Raw genomic sequence first — 12,604 nt, 5'->3', positions numbered from 1 at the left:
AACAACACACAGATCAGAGTAAAGTAGGTAGGGGGACAACAACACACAGATCAGAGTAAAGTAGGTAGGGGGACAACACACAGATCAGAGTAAAGTAGGTAGAGGGACAACAACACACAGATCAGAGTAAAGTAGGTAGAGGGACAACAACACACAGATCAGAGTCGGTGTAAAGTGGGTTGAGGGAAGGAGTCATTTTAGAGCCATGGTTCCTGGTTCTTTTCACACTCACCTAAACAGGAAGATCAAAGTTAGTGTAAAGGTTAAGATGATGACTGGAGGCTTTTGGATGGACCAGTATTATCTGCTGCTGTGACCGGGTCAGGTCTTTGTGTTGCCTGGTTATCAGCCACAACTCTTAACTCGACATCCCTCTTCCCCACTGGCTCCAGACACAACCTGTTGCAGCCCAGCCAAAACAACCCCTCTTCCTGACTCTCTCTCTCTCTGTGTGTGTGTGAGGCATCCGAGGCCCCAAAGTAACCTTCCTGTCTGTCGAGTTATCGCCGGGGTAACGAGGCCAAACGCCGGTCACCGCGACAACACAAAGCAGCAATCTGATGATTGGTGGAGTCAACCGATGGTCACGGCATCCGACCAGCGCGGTCAAACAGTGGTCAGTAAGTGAAAAACAATGGTTCAAGAGTCACAGAGAAGCAAAACAAAACCAAATAAACAGCGACAGAAGTCCCTTTGCCAGCGGAGGAAAAAAATACCCAAATGTCATACTTGAGTAAAAGTAAAGATACACCTTAGCCAAAAAAAGTTTCTCCACAATTCCTGACATTTAATCCTAGTTAAAAATGCCCTGTCTTAGGTCAGTTAGGATCACCACTTTATTTTAAGAATGTGAAATGTCAGAATAATTAGTAGAGAGAATGATTTATTTCAGCTTTTATTTCTTTCATCACATTCCCAGTGGGTCAGAAGTTCACATGCACTTAGTTAGTATTTGGTAGCATTGCCTTTAAATTGTTTAACTTGGGCCAAATGTTTTGGGTAGCCTTCCACAAGCTTCCCACAATAGGTTGGGTGAATTTTGGCCCATTCCTCCTGACAGAGCTGGTGTAACTGAGTCAGGTTTGTAGGCCTCCTTGCTCGCACACACTTTTTCAGTTCTGCCCACAAATTTTCAATGGGATTGAGGTCAGGGCTTTGTGATGGCCACTCCAGTACCTTGACTTTGTTGTCCTTAAGCCATTTTGCCACAACTTTAGAAGTATGCTTGGGGTTATTGTCCATTTGGAAGACCCATTTGGGACCAAGCTTTAAATTCCTAACTGATGTCATGAGATGTTGCTTCAATATATCCACACAATTGTCCCTCCTCATGATGCCATCTATTTTGTGAAGTGCACTAGTCCCTCCCGCAGGAAAGCACCCCCACAACATGATGCTGCCACCCCCGTGCTTCACGGTTGGGATGGTGTTCTTCGGCTTGCAAGCTTCCCCTTTTTCCTCCAAACATAACCATGGTCATTATGGCCAAACAGTTCTATTTTTGTTTCATCAGACCAAGAGGACATTTCTCCAAAAAGTATGATCTTTGTCCCCATGTGCAGTTGCAAACCGTAGTCTGGCTTTTTTATGGCGGTTTTGGAGCAGTGGCTTCTTCCTTGCTGAGCAGCCTTTCAGGTTATTTCGATATAGGACTCGTTTTACTGTGGATATAGATACTTTTGTACCTGTTTCCTCCAGCATCTTCACAAGGTCCTTTGCTGAGGTTCTGGGATTGATTTGCACTTTTCGCACCAAAGTACGTTCATCTCTAGGAGACAGAACGCGTCCCCTTCCTGAGTGGTATGACGGCTGCGTGGTCCCATGGTGTTTATACTTGCGTACTATTGTTTGTACTGATGAATGTGGAACCTTAAGGCATTTGGAAATTGCTCCCAAGGATGAACCAGACTTGTGGAGGTCTACAATGTTTTTCTGAGGTCTTGGCTGATTTTCCAATGATGTCAAGCAAAAAGGCACTGAATTTGAAGGTAGGCCTTGACATACATCCACAGGTACACCTCCAATTGATTCAAATGATGTCAATTAGCCTATCAGAAGCTTCTAAAGCCATGACATAATTTCCTGGAATTTTCCAAGCTGTTTAAAGGCACAGTCAACTTAGTGTATGTAAACTTTTGACCCACTGGAATTGTGATACAGTGAATTATAAGTGAAATAATCTGTCTGTCAACAATTGTTTGAAAAAATGACTTGTCATGCACAAAGTAGATGTCCTAACCAACTTGCCAAAACTATAGTTTGTTAAGTGGAGTGGTTGAAAAATGAGTTTTAATGACTCCAACCTAAGTGTATATAAACTTCTGACTTCAATTGTACCTGAATCGAAAAGGACACAAGTGAAATTGAAAGTCACACAGTAAAATACTACTTGAGTAAAAGTCTAAAAGTATTTGGTTTTAAATATACTTAAGTGTCAAAAGTAAAAGTATTAAATCAGTTAAAATTGCAAAGACACAGTCCAAAACTGTATATTTACAAAATATGCAAAACTCTTTAGTGAGTCCACCAGATCAGAGGCAGTAGGGATGACCAGGGATGTTCTCTGTTTAGTGAGTCCACCAGATCAGAGACAGTAGGGATGACCAGGGATGTTCTCTGTTTAGTGAGTCCTCCAGATCAGAGGCAGTAGGGATGACCAGGGATGTTCTCTGTTTAGTGAGTCCTCCAGATCAGAGGCAGTAGGGATGTTCTCTGTTTAGTGAGTCCTCCAGATCAGAGGCAGTAGGGATGACCAGGGATGTTCTCTGTTTAGTGAGTCCTCCAGATCAGAGGCAGTAGGGATGACCAGGGATGTTCTCTGTTTAGTGAGTCCTCCAGATCAGAGGCAGTAGGGATGACCAGGGATGTTCTCTGTTTAGTGAGTCCTCCAGATCAGAGACAGTAGATATGACCAGGGATGTTCTCTGTTTAGTGAGTCCTCCAGATCAGAGGCAGTAGAGATGACCAGGGATGTTCTCTGTTTAGTGAGTCCTCCAGATCAGAGGCAGTAGGGACGACCAGGGATGTTCTCTGTTTAGTGAGTCCTCCAGATCAGAGGCAGTAGGGATGACCAGGGATGTTCTCTGTTTAGTGAGTCCTCCAGATCAGAGGCAGTAGGGATGACCAGGGATGTTCTCTGTTTAGTGAGTCCTCCAGATCAGAGGCAGTAGGGATGACCAGGGATGTTCTCTGTTTAGTGAGTCCTCCAGATCAGAGGCAGTAGGGATGACCAGAGATGTTCTCTGTTTAGTGAGTCCTCCAGATCAGAGGCAGTAGGGATGACCAGGGATGTTCTCTGTTTAGTGAGTCCTCCAGATCAGAGGCAGTAGGGATGACCAGAGATGTTCTCTGTTTAGTGAGTCCTCCAGATCAGAGGCAGTAGGGATGACCAGGGATGTTCTCTCAATAAGTGTGTGAATTGGACCATTTTCCCATACAGCCCAAAACGTATTCAGAACCTTTTCTTGAGCTCAGGTGCATCCGGTTTCCATTAATCACCCTTGAGATGTTTCTACAACTTGATTGGTCCACTTGTGGTAAATTCTATTGATTGGACACGATTTGGAAAGGCACACACCTGTCTATATAAGGTCCAACAGTTGACAGTGCATGTCAGAGAAAAAAACAAGCCGTGAGGTCGAAGGAATTGTCCGTAGAGCTCAGAGACAGGATTGTGTCGAGGCACAGATCTGGGGAAGGTCCCCAAGAACACAGTGGCCTACATCATTCTTAAATGGAAGATGTTTGGAACCATCAAGACTCTTCCTAGAGCTGGCCAACCGGCCAAACTGAGCAATTAGAGGAGAAGGGCCTTGGTCAGGATGGTGACCAAGTACCCGATGGTCACTCTGACAGAGCTCCAGAGTTCCTCTGTGGAGATGGGAGAACCTTCCAGAAGGACAACCATCTCTGCAGCACTCCACCAATCAGACCTTTATGGTAGAGTGGCCACACCTCAGAAAAAGACACATGACAGCCAGCTTGGAGTTTGCCTATAAAGGACTCTCAGACCATGAGAAACAAGATTCCCTGGTCTGATGAAACCAAGTTAGAACTCTTTGGTCTGAATGCCAAGCGTCACGTCTGGAGGAAGCCTATAAGAATACTTATTTAAATGTACCATCAGTTTTTTTTTATTCGTAATACATTGGCAAAAATGTCTTAACCTGTTTTTTGCTTTGTCATTATGGGGTATTGTGATGTCATTATGGGGTATTGTGATGTCATTATGGGGTAGTGTGATGTCATTATGGGGTATTGTGTCTGTCATTATGGGGTAGTGTGATGTCATTATGGGGTAGTGTGATGTCATTATGGGGTAGTGTGATGTCATTATGGGGTAGTGTGATGTCATTATGGGGTAGTGTGATGTCATTATGGGGTAGTGTGATGTCATTATGGGGTGGGGTGTTGTGATGTCATTATGGGGTAGTGTGATGTCATTATGGGGTATTGTGTGTGTAGATCGATGAGGAGAAAAGTCATCCATTATAGAATAATGCTAGCTGTCACGTAATAAAATGTGGAAAAAGTCAAGGGGTCTGAATACTTCCCTGAAGGCTCTCCTTCTCTGCATGTACACACACACACACTTTGTAAAGTCCTTCAGACTAAAATGTAATATAATAATATCCACTTTAATATGGAGAAAATGGCTGATACAGTAACCGTGATGAGAAGCTTTTCCCAAGTAAAACAAGAATTAGGCATTTAATTTCATCCTGTTATGGTGAGTAAGGCTGAAGACTTAATGGAGCAGGACAGATCACAGACTGGAACACAGACCCAATTACCAACAACACCTTTATATATATATACACAGGCCTGTGGTGTGTGTTGTTTTCATAGGGCCCACTCCACCAGCATTATGCCTAATCCTAGAGGGTGTGGCGGATCAGATATGGCTCGTTTTTTTCAGAAGGGCGGGCGGTGACTGTTGTCATGGTTACGACCCCATAAAACAGGGTCAGACAACAGGAAGCAGAGTTGATGTTGACACACACACACAGGTTAGTTGGTTCACAGCATCATGAACACACACACACACACACACACACAGAGTAGAGCTAACCTTATCCCCAACCCTCTCTGGCTCGGTGCCTTATCCCCGACCCTCTCTGGCTCGGTGCCTTATCCCCGACCCTCTCTGGCTCGGTGCCTTATCCCCGGCCCTCTCTGGCTCGGTGCCTTATCCCCGGCCCTCTCTGGCTCGGTGCCTTATCCCCGGCCCTCTCTGGCTCGGTGCCTTATCCCCGGCCCTCTCTGGCTCGGTGCCTTATCCCCGGCCCTCTCTGGCTCGGTGCCTTATCCCTCGGGCCTCTCTGGCTCGGTGCCTTATCCCCGGCCCTCTCTGGCTCGGTGCCTTATCCCCGGCCCTCTCTGGCTCGGTGCCTTATCCCCGGCCCTCTCTGGCTCGGTGCCTTATCCCCGGCCCTCTCTGGCTCGGTGCCTTATCCTCGACCCTCTCTGGCTCGGTGCCTTATCCTCGACCCTCTCTGGCTCGGTGCCTTATCCTCGACCCTCTCTGGCTCGGTGCCTTATCCTCGACCCTCTCTGGCTCGGTGCCTTATCCTCGACCCTCTCTGGCTCGGTGCCTTATCCTCGACCCTCTCTGGCTCGGTGCCTTATCCTCGACCTAGTGACCTCAGGTTGCAGCGGTGAGAGAAGGGCCAAGTGAAACATATTGGGAACACCTCATTCCCCTAAAGAACCTTGACTGAGATTGAGAGAGAGAGATGGAGAGTAAAACTAGTGCAACAGAACCAAACTAGAGATAAAGTAAAACCAGAGATATTAAAGAGCTGAGACTCCAAATCCCAAACTGGACATCAACCAAGGTTGTTGAAGGGTCAGGTTCTCTCCTCTCTCCCTCTAAAAACAAGCCCTGCCAATCAACACAAGTCAAAGATAGCCCAGCAAGGTGTTTAAGTGACAGAGAGTGAGAGAGAGAGAGAGTGAGAGTGTGAGTGTGTGTGAGTGAGAGTGAGTGTGAGTGAGAGAGTGAGTGAGAGAGTGAGTGAGAGTGAGTGAGAGAGAGCGAGTGAGAGAGAAAGCGAGAGAGAAAGAGAAAGAGAGCGAGTGAGACAGAGAGCGAGACAGAGAGAGAGACAGAGAGAGAGAGAGAGACAGAGAGAGACAGAGAGAGACAGAGAGAGAGACAGAGAGAGACAGAGAGAGAGACAGAAAGAGAGACAGAGAGAGAGACAGAGAGAGACAGAGAGAGAGACAGAAAGAGAGAGAGAGACAGAGACAGAGAGAGACAGAGAACTGGCTCCAGGCCGGTGCACACTGGCTGACCGCATGGTGCTTCCAGAACCAACCCAGGTGAAAATGACTGAGAAAGAAGGAACGAGGGAAGAGAGGACAGACACCAACTCTCTCACCTCTACCCGACCCCGTTAAGCTCCATGTTAACATGAACGCACAGAAACATTCTCCCACAGAGGGAGGAGAGGACTGACACCAACTCTCTCACCTCCACAGAAACATTCTCCCACAGAGGGAGGAGAGGACTGACACCAACTCTCTCACCTCCACAGAAACATTCTCCCACAGAGGGAGGAGAGGACTGACACCAACTCTCACCTCCACAGAAACATTCTCCCACAGAGGGAGGAGAGGACTGGGTTCAAATTTATTTTGTTGTTGTCACATCCGCCGAATACAACAGGAAACGAACTCACTGTGAAACGCTTACTGACAAGCCCTTAACCAACAATGCAGTTGTCGTAGCTATTAGTTCAACTACCCATCAGTAACGAGCAGACTGAGATATCACCGTTATCTACAGACCCTTTTAGTTCATCCAGGGAGGAATCTAAACAGGAATCCCTAAACAGAACAACATGTGAAAGAGGGACCAATGGAATGTTGTTATTATGTAATATTATAGAGAGTTGGGGAACCCGGCAGAGTGGAACCAGGGAGGGGGAAGAGCAGAGTGAAACCAGGGGGGACCCCAAACACAGGAGAAGCCCTGGAACCAAGTGGTACAGGGGTCTGAAAAACAAGCACAGAGTTCAACTAGGGGGCCCATCAGAGTGGAAGGGGGGTCAGCAGACTGGAATCAGGGGGGACCCCATGAGAGTGGAACCAGGGGACCCTTTTAGTGGTCATCCAGGGGGGGACCTGCTAGTCAGAGTGGAACAACAGGAATCCCTAGCAGAACAACCAGGGGGGAATTCTCCAGAGTGTTTTTTCAAAATCCAGGGGGGACCCGGATTATGAATATTATACCAGGGGGACCCTAGCAGAGTGGAAGGGGGGCCCCAGAGTGTGAGTGGAACCAGGGGGGTCATGGTGTGTACACGGTCAGTGGGTTCAGTTGGTGTAGCACCCTTACAATGACGTGGAAGACAGAGCAGTAAATAGCCTGGGTACCATGAGATACAAACACAGGGAGAGATGAGGTCTGAAAAACAAACAGGGAGAGATGAGGTCTGAAAAACAAGCACAGAGAGAGATGAGGTCTGAAAAACAAGCACAGAGAGAGATGAGGTCTGAAAAACAAGCACAGAGAGAGATGAGGTCTGAAAAACAAACAGGGAGAGATGAGGTCTGAAAAACAAACAGGGAGAGATGAGGTGAGAGGAAGGAAAGATCATCCTGGTCATCGGACTGCCCGTCACTCACACACTGCTATGTCATAACTGTAAATCGAGAGAATGTGCGTGAGAACGAGACAGACATTTCGTATTTCTCCAACCCATCGTTGTTTTTTCAAATCATTCTCAGACAGAGAGACGGACGGACGCACAAGGTCAGCATACCAAGAGGGAATCCCTAGGCCTTAAGGCCCCCTGGAATTCAGGATCTCTCTCTCTGTGTGTGTGCCTCAGTGTGTATCAGTGTGTATGTGTGTATGGTGTGTATCAGTGTGTATGTGTGTATGGTGTGTATCAGTGTATCAGTGTGTATGGTGTGTATCAGTGTGTATCAGTGTGTATCAGTGTGTATCAGTGTGTATCAGTGTGTGTGTATCAGTGTGTATCAGTGTGTATGGTGTGTATCAGTGTATCAGTGTGTATGGTGTGTATCAGTGTGTATGGTGTGTATCAGTGTGTATGGTGTGTATCAGTGTGTATCAGTGTGTATCAGTGTATCAGTGTGTATCAGTGTGTATCAGTGTGTATCAGTGTATCAGTGTGTATCAGTGTGTATCAGTGTGTATCAGTGTATCAGTGTATCAGTGTGTATGGTGTGTATCAGTGTGTATCAGTGTGTATCAGTGTGTATTTCTCAGTGTGTATCAGTGTATCAGTGTATCAGTGTGTATCAGTGTGTATCAGTGTGTATGGTGTGTATCAGTGTGTATCAGTGTGTATGGTGTGTATCAGTGTGTATGGTGTGTATCAGTGTGTATGGTGTGTATCAGTGTGTATCAGTGTGTATGGTGTGTATCAGTGTATATCAGTGTGTATCAGTGTGTATCAGTGTGTATCAGTGTGTATCAGTGTGTATCAGTGTGTATGGTGTGTATCAGTGTGTATCAGTGTATATCAGTGTGTATCAGTGTGTATCTGTGTATATCAGTGTATATCAGTGTGTATCAGTGTATCAGTGTGCATCAGTGTGTATCAGTGTGTATGGTGTGTATCAGTGTGTATCAGTGTGTATCAGTGTGTATCAGTGTGTATCAGTGTGTATGGTGTGTATCAGTGTGTATGGTGTGTATGGTGTGTATCAGTGTGTATCTGTGTATATCAGTGTGTATCAGTGTGTATGGTGTGTATCAGTGTGTATCTGTGTATATCAGTGTATCAGTGTGTATCAGTGTATCAGTGTGTATCAGTGTGTATGGTGTGTATCAGTGTGTATGGTGTGTATCAGTGTGTATCAGTGTGTATCAGTGTGTATCAGTGTGTATCAGTGTGTGTATCAGTGTGTATCAGTGTATCAGTGTATCAGTGTGTATCAGTGTGTATCAGTGTGTATCAGTGTGTATCAGTGTGTATCAGTGTGTATCAGTGTGTATCAGTGTGTATCAGTGTATCAGTGTATATCAGTGTGTATCAGTGTATCAGTGTATCAGTGTGTATCAGTGTATCAGTGTATCAGTGTGTATCAGTGTGTATCAGTGTGTATTTCTCAGTGTGTATCAGTGTGTATCAGTGTGTATTTCTCAGTGTGTATCAGTGTGTATTTCTCAGTGTGTATGGTGTGTATCAGTGTGTATCAGTGTGTATCAGTGTGTATCAGTGTGTATCAGTGTATCAGTGTGTATCAGTGTGTATCGGTGTGTATCAGTGTGTATCAGTGTGTATCAGTGTGTATCAGTGTATCAGTGTGTATCAGTGTGTATCAGTGTATCAGTGTGTATCAGTGTGTATCAGTGTATCAGTGTGTATCAGTGTATCAGTGTATCAGTGTGTATCAGTGTGTATCAGTGTGTATCAGTGTGTATCAGTGTGTATCAGTGTGTATCAGTGTATCAGTGTGTATCAGTGTGTATCAGTGTGTATCAGGTGTGTATGGTGTGTATGGTGTGTATCAGTGTGTATCAGTGTGTATCAGTGTGTATCAGTGTGTATGGTGTGTATCAGTGTGTATCAGTGTGTAGTGTGTATCAGTGTGTATGGTGTGTATCAGTGTGTATCAGTGTGTATCAGTGTGTATCAGTGTGTATCAGTGTGTATGGTGTGTATCAGTGTGTATCAGTGTGTATCAGTGTATATCAGTGTATATCAGTGTATATCAGTGTGTATCAGTGTATCAGTGTGTATCAGTGTATATCAGTGTGTATGGTGTGTATCAGTGTGTATGGTGTGTATCAGTGTGTATGGTGTGTATCAGTGTGTATCAGTGTGTATCAGTGTATCAGTGTGTATGTGTGTATCTGTGTGTATCAGTGTGTATCAGTGTGTATGGTGTGTATCAGTGTGTATCAGTGTGTATCAGTGTGTATCAGTGGTGTGTATCAGTGTATCAGTGTGTATCAGTGTGTATCAGTGTGTATCAGTGTGTATCAGTGTGTATCAGTGTGTATGGTGTGTATCAGTGTGTATGGTGTGTATCAGTGTGTATGGTGTGTATCAGTGTGTATCAGTGTGTGTCAGTGTGTATCAGTGTGTATCAGTGTAACAGTGTGTATGGTGTGTATCAGTGTGTATCAGTGTGTAACAGTGTGTATCAGTGTATCAGTGTGTATGGTGTGTATGGTGTGTATCAGTGTGTATGTGTGTGTATCAGTGTGTATCAGTGTGTATTTCTCAGTGTGTATTTCTCAGTGTGTATCAGTGTGTATCAGTGTGTATTTCTCAGTGTGTATCAGTGTGTATCAGTGTGTATCAGTGTGTATGGTGTGTATCGGTGTGTATCAGTGTGTATCAGTGTGTATGGTGTGTATGGTGTGTATCAGTGTGTATCAGTGTGTATGGTGTGTATCAGTGTATCAGTGTGTATCAGTGTGTATGGTGTGTATCAGTGTGTATCAGTGTGTATGGTGTGTATCGTGTGTATCAGTGTGTATCAGTGTGTATCAGTGTATCAGTGTGTATCAGTGTGTATCGTGTGTATCAGTGTGTATCAGTGTATCAGTGTGTATGGTGTGTATCAGTGTGTATCAGTGTGTATGGTGTGTATGGTGTGTATCAGTGTGTATCAGTGTATCAGTGTATCAGTGTGTATCAGTGTGTCAGTGTGTATGGTGTGTATCAGTGTGTATGGTGTGTATGGTGTGTATCAGTGTGTATGGTGTGTATCAGTGTGTATCAGTGTGTATCAGTGTGTATCAGTGTGTATCAGTGTGTATCAGTGTATATCAGTGTGTATCAGTGTATATCAGTGTGTATGGTGTGTATCAGTGTGTATGGTGTGTATCAGTGTGTATCAGTGTATCAGTGTATCAGTGTGTATGGTGTGTATCAGTGTGTATGGTGTGTATCAGTGTGTATGGTGTGTATCAGTGTGTATGGTGTGTATCAGTGTGTGTCAGTGTGTATCAGTGTGTATCAGTGTGTATCAGTGTGTATCAGTGTGTATCAGTGTGTATCAGTGTGTATCAGTGTGTATCAGTGTATCAGTGTGTATCAGTGTTTATCAGTGTGTATCAGTGTGTATCAGTGTGTATCAGTGTCATCCTCCAGTGTTTATCAGTGTGTATCAGTGTGTATCAGTGTGTATCAGTGTCCTATCAGTGTCCTGTGTGATCAGTGTGTATCAGTGTATCAGTGTCTATCAGTGTCTATCAGTGTGCCCTATCAGTGTAGGACAGTGACATGTGATCAGTGTGTACCTGGCCAGTGTGTATTTCAACTGTGGGCCCTATCCATGTCCCAGTATACCTTCAGTGTGTATCCACCTGTGTGTGCTCCATCAGTGTTATTTCTCAGTGTGTCATTTAGTTTGAATCTTGGTGTGTATCAGTTATATCTCCACCCGTGTGTACTCAGTGTGTATCAGTGTGTATTTCCTCAGTGTGTTCCTCAGTGTGCATCAGTGTGTATGTGTGTGTCAGTGTGTATCAGTGTGTATTTCTCAGTGTGTATCAGTGTGTATTTCTCAGTGTGTATCAGTGTGTATTTGTCAGTGTGTATCAGTGTGTATTTCTCAGTGTGTATCAGTGTGTATTTCTCAGTGTGTATCAGTGTGTATTTCTCAGTGTGTATCAGTGTGTATTTCTCAGTGTAAATTTCTCAGTGTTTGTCAGTGTGTATCAGTGTGTATGGTGTGTATCAGTGTGTATGGTGTGTATCAGTGTGTATGGTGTGTATCAGTGTGTATGGTGTGTATCAGTGTGTATGGTGTGTATCAGTGTGTATCAGTGTATCGTGTGTATCAGTGTGTATGGTGTGTATGGTGTGTATCAGTGTATATGGTGTGTATGGTGTGTATCAGTGTGTATCAGTGTGTATCAGTGTGTATGGTGTGTATCAGTGTGTATGGTGTGTATCAGTGTGTATCAGTGTATCAGTGTGTATGGTGTGTATCAGTGTGTATGGTGTGTATCAGTGTGTATGGTGTGTATCAGTGTGTATGGTGTGTATGGTGTGTATCAGTGTGTATGGTGTGTATCAGTGTGTATCAGTGTGTATCAGTGTGTATCAGTGTGTATGGTGTGTATCAGTGTGTATCAGTGTGTATGGTGTGTATCAGTGTGTATCAGTGTGTATGGTGTGTATCAGTGTGTATCAGTGTGTATCAGTGTGTATCAGTGTGTATCAGTGTGTATCAGTGTGTATCAGTGTGTATCAGTGTATCAGTGTGTATGGTGTGTATCAGTGTGTATGGTGTGTATCAGTGTGTATCAGTGTGTATGGTGTGTATGGTGTGTATCAGTGTGTATGGTGTGCATCAGTGTGTATCAGTGTGTATGGTGTGTATCAGTGTGTATGGTGTGTATCAGTGTGTATGGTGTGTATCAGTGTGTATGGTGTGTATCAGTGTGTATCAGTGTATCAGTGTGTATGGTGTGTATCAGTGTGTATCAGTGTGTATCAGTGTGTATGAGTGTCAGAGGTTCCCAAAAGGACCATAGGGGTCATGTGTATGGTGTGATCTGTGTATGGTGTATCAGTCTGTATGGTGTGTATCAGTGTGTATGGTGTGTATCAGTGTGTATCAGTGTGTATGGTGTGCATCAGTGTGTATCAGTGTCCACCTCCCC

This window comes from Oncorhynchus nerka, linkage group LG12, assembly GCF_034236695.1.
Source record: "Oncorhynchus nerka isolate Pitt River linkage group LG12, Oner_Uvic_2.0, whole genome shotgun sequence".
NCBI classification, from domain to species: domain Eukaryota; kingdom Metazoa; phylum Chordata; class Actinopteri; order Salmoniformes; family Salmonidae; genus Oncorhynchus; species Oncorhynchus nerka.
Note: the sequence above shows the minus strand (reverse complement) of the source record.